Source organism: Panthera uncia (genome assembly GCF_023721935.1).
Source record: "Panthera uncia isolate 11264 chromosome E2 unlocalized genomic scaffold, Puncia_PCG_1.0 HiC_scaffold_20, whole genome shotgun sequence".
NCBI classification, from domain to species: domain Eukaryota; kingdom Metazoa; phylum Chordata; class Mammalia; order Carnivora; family Felidae; genus Panthera; species Panthera uncia.
The window spans coordinates 24,060,428-24,064,847 of NW_026057589.1; the positions used below are offsets into that span (position 1 = coordinate 24,060,428).

General features: G+C 58.6%; 1 long non-coding RNA gene across 1 annotated transcript; it reads left to right on the forward strand.

Moving 5' to 3' along the window:
• The first annotated feature begins 1,309 nt into the window (after positions 1-1,309).
• LOC125916445 (uncharacterized) lies at positions 1,310-4,137 on the forward strand. Its single transcript, XR_007455913.1, has 3 exons — positions 1,310-1,566; positions 2,843-3,039; positions 3,214-4,137. It is a non-coding gene; the product is annotated as an uncharacterized LOC125916445 (long non-coding RNA).
• Positions 4,138-4,420: the final 283 nt, after the last annotated feature.

A 4,420-nucleotide genomic window follows, 5' to 3' on the forward strand; every position in this document is an offset into this window, starting at 1 on the left:
GGAGACCCTGTTCTGGATGCCTGAGCAGGGGCCTCTCTGCCACCCTGGGGGTCTCCCAGCAGCCCTCTGAGGGGACCCAGATGAACCTCTGGTTTTGAGGTTCTGTGTTCACACTGGACAGTGGGCGGGGGGGTGGGGGGGTTCCCGGTTCCAGTGGACCTTGAGGTGAGAGGCCTTCCCTGGAGCCCAGCCTGGCAGAGGTGGGACAGAAGTGGAGGCAGGGAGGCCTGCAAGGAGGCCGAGGGACAGGGAGGCGTGGGTGTGGTGGGCCTAAGGCAGAGCTGGGGGCTGGAGGGACAGGAGGAGGGGAGGACAATTCCTGGGGATTCGCTCAGCATGGGGGCCCTGGGGCTGGCACTCAACTGGGGTCAACTGTGCCTCCCAGGGGACACTTGGTGACATTCGATGACATTTTTGGTCGTCAGTATGCGGAGGGGGTACCAGGGCACCTGGCAGGCGGATCTGCTCAACATCGTGCATCAGTGATGCAAAGGCCCTGCGCCCCACCCCCGAGAATTACCAGCCCTGAATGTCGTCCGTGTGGTGACGTGAAACCCTGCGAGAAAGGGCACAGCTTCCTGACTGCTGTCACCGTCTCCTCCTCCTGGGGGTGGCGAGCCCCTACGCAACGTGAAGCTGAGCACAGAGAGGAGGGTGCTGGGCAAACACAGTGTCAAGGCCGCCGGGCCCCCTGGTCGGCGGCCACCATGCGCCCACACCTCCCCCAACTGCGTTCCAGGCCTCAGAGCCTCCCCGCAGCCCTGGCCAGAAAACTCCCATTGCTCAGGCCTGTGAAGACTGGGGATGCGTTCCTGTCCCTCTAGGGGCCATTGTCCCTCCTCGCAGGCCCCACCCCCACCCCCCACATGGCTCTCGCAGTGGGTGTGGGGAGACACGGGCACTCACTTTCCTTTCTGCCTTCTGTGCCCGCAGCGTTTGTCCCGTTTTTGTGGGTCCCTCTCGAGTCCCCCCTCCGCAGAGCCCCACTAGGTCCCTTCTGCCACAAGCTGGCGGTGGTTTTTTTTTTTTTTTTAACAAGTCACCTGCGGTTTGCAGGCCTGCTTCCCCCTCAAGTGGCATTTCCCAGTTGCGGGGAGCAGAGCAATCCTGGAACCTCTTGCATCAGCCGGCGTTTTGCATGAGGGGTGGAGTGAGAGGACTGTCGGTGCATCCACCTGGCTCCCGGGTTCACTGAGGCGAGGAAACGAACGTGCCCCGGGGGTTTCTTTCCCAACAGAAGGCGCTCAGCCTCCTCCGCGCAGGCTGGCACTTGCGTAAGTGGAGGTGGCAGTTGGGTCGCGGTTGGCCAGATGCTCCCAGCAGTTGCTCTGACACTGCCCCGCCCTCACCTGGGGCTGTGAGTCACCGATGGGGGGCGGGGAGGGCAGGGGATCTGGGAGTGAGATGCCGCCACCTGCCTGTTGATAGGACGCAGCCTTGGGGTCACTGTGTCAGAGCGGGAATGTGCAAACGGGGACACTCTGCCCCCGGCCGGGACGGCAAAGAGCCCACCCCGCCCCCCGGGCCAGCTCTGGTCAACGGCCGGGCCCCCGAGTGGCCTCTGGGGTTGGTTCTCAAGCTGGGGGATGTTTGGCCGTGTCTGGAGACATTCTGTTCATCACAGTTTGCGGGGTGGGGGGGAGGGGGCGGTGGCTACTGGCTTCTAGAGGGTCCAGGTCACCGGTGCTGTCCAACATCCTTCAAAGCACAGGTCGGGCCCCCAACACAGACATCCACGAAGAATGACCTGGCCCCAGATGTCCACAGCCCCCCGTGAGAAACCGGCTTGGAGGCAAAAGGAGCTGTCGTCCGTTCCTCCCGCTTCTCACGTCTGCCCTTGGCACCTGGGCTGTTCACTTGTGATCCCAGACCCACCGGGCAAACCGTCCGAAAGCAGCCGGTGCATCCCCCTGCCCCTGCCCTTTCTCTCCGGACCCTTTACTCCCACAGTCTCTGTGCTGCTGGCTCCAGGAGGGCCCGGGGCCGCGGGGGATGCTTGGACCCGGGCCGCGTGTTACACAACCCCGGGTTTCATCAACCCGGTGGCCTTGTACGGATTGCTGTCTTCTTGGGGATGGTTTTTATATGGGCAGGAGTTGAAATCGCACATGCCTCCAGGGGCCAGACCAGAAGAGAAGGGACTTGAACGGGCAGGTGGAGGCAGTGGTTCGGCGCCTGGGTGGCTTAGAGAGACGGGGCAGCTGCCGGGAGGCTCCAGCCTCTTCAGGCGCCTGTAGACTATAGCCTCAAACTGCTACATTTTTTAATTTTTTTTTTTTTAAAGAGAAGTCAGAAATTTGGTTTTTGTTTTTGTTTTTTTTAAATCTGCTATTTCCTCATTTTTAAATGTGGATGCAAATTGTTTGAAAATAAAGCGTCAGTGGGTCCAGCCAGCCCCCAGCTGTCCCTTGTGCACCCTCTGTGGCGCCTCAGGCAGGGCCCAGCTCCCTAAGTCACGATGTGCACCTGCTCAAGTGACATCACACTGCCCACCTGGCCAAGGATGCACACTCGAGGGGCCTGGGGCAGAAGACAGCATGGCGGGCGAGGAGGGAGGGACGGGACCCGGGAACGAGTTCCAGGTTGGGCTTTCAGACCCTGACCCCAACCCGGCACCTCCCAGCTGGCTCCCCCATGGCTCCTTCCAGGAGCCCCTTAAACTCCGGACCCCAGGATTCTGCCCAAGCCTTGGCAAACCGGAATCCCGCAGGTCTGACCAGGAATCTGTGCTCCAGAACACTTTCTAGTAACGTTTTCTATCTTCATGGGGTGTTGGTTTACCAAGTGTATGTGTTTGTCTGAACTCACCAAGTGCCTTGCTTCATTGTGTTTAATTTTATAGAAAGAAGGAAAGGAAGGAAGACAGGGAAAGGAAGAGGGAGGCTGAGGCAACACCCACATCTCCACCTCCTGGTCCCGTATGACTGATGCCCGGGTGTCTCAAACCTTTCATCTCGTGGTCTCCCCATCACTGTTCTCGTACTCACTATTTCTCTTTAAATAGACTCACCTAATGGGAAAACCAGCCACAAATCCAAGGTAAGCGTAAAAACAAATTCAATGTAACGAAATACCACATCAGGGGTCCAGCAGGTTCTCTGACTGTCAAAGGATGGGAACCAGGTCTATGGACACAGAGAAGGAAAATCACGGGGTCCACACCTGATGGGGGCGGAAGCTTCTCGCTACACAATTCAGCGTCATTTCACACAGGGTCTGTGATCCCGAGTCGCCTCTGGGGATCGCCTCTGAGGCACCCGTCTGTGCTTCAGCAAGGACGCCCTGCACCCCACTGACCGCGGGCCGCTAGCCTGGGAATGAGGCCCTCCCCAGCAAGTCAGGGGCTGGGGGAGCCTTGAGGAAACAGCTCAGGTGAGCCGGCACTGAGAGGGGGTTGAAACCTTCCATCGGGTCAAAGGAAAGTCGGGTGACCCAGCGATTCCACTCCCCAGTGTGTACCCCAAAGCGGTGAAAGTTGGTGTTCAAACCAGCACTGTTCACAACGGCGAAGAGTGGAAACGATAATGTCCGTCCATGGACAAATGGACCAAAAGACAGCAGACCCGCACCGTGGAACACTATGCAGCCACGAAGAGGAACAAAGTGCTGGCATTCGCAGGGATCCACCTCGAAAACATGGTCAGTGACACAAGCCAGTCACCGGAGGCCGCATACTATCGGATTCTATGAAGTGTCGAGGACAGGCAGGTCCACGGAGACAGGAACTAGACGGTGTTGCCCAGGCTGGGGTAGGGCACGGGCATGACTGCTGATGGCTACGGGGCATGTTTCTCGGGGAGGAGAATGTTATGGAACCAGACAGAGGTGGTGGTTGTACACGACTGTGAATTTACTAAATGCCACCGAATCGTACACTTTAAAGTGGTCGGACTTAGGTTGTGCGAATTTTACCGCAACTAAAAAAAATAATCCTTTAGGGGTGTCTGGGTGGCTCAGTCAGTTGAGCATCTGACTTCGGCTCGGGTCATGATCTTGCGGTCTGTGGGTTCGAGCCCCGCGTCGGGCTCTGTGCTGATGGCTCAGAGCCTGGAGCCTGCTTTGGATTGTGTCTCCCTCTCTCTCTGCCCCTCCCCCAGTTGTGCTCTGTCTCTCTCTCTCTCTCTCTCTCAAAAATAAACAAACGTTAATAATAATAATAATAATAATCCTTTAAAAAGAGACACCGGGGAAGAAGGGGCTGGGATGGCTTCGTGCTTGAGGCTGAGCCCAGACCCTGGAACATCAGGTGCCCCGATCCCCTCCCAGACAGGAGCAGTCTACGCGAGATGACAGGCGCCGGCTTCAGGGGGCACGGGCAGTGCGCACACGCAGGACAGGGAGTCCCTGAGGCCCCGGCACCGAATTCCCCGAGGAAACCCTCCTGCCTCACCCTTGTGAAGCACCGGGGACTTGGGGGCGA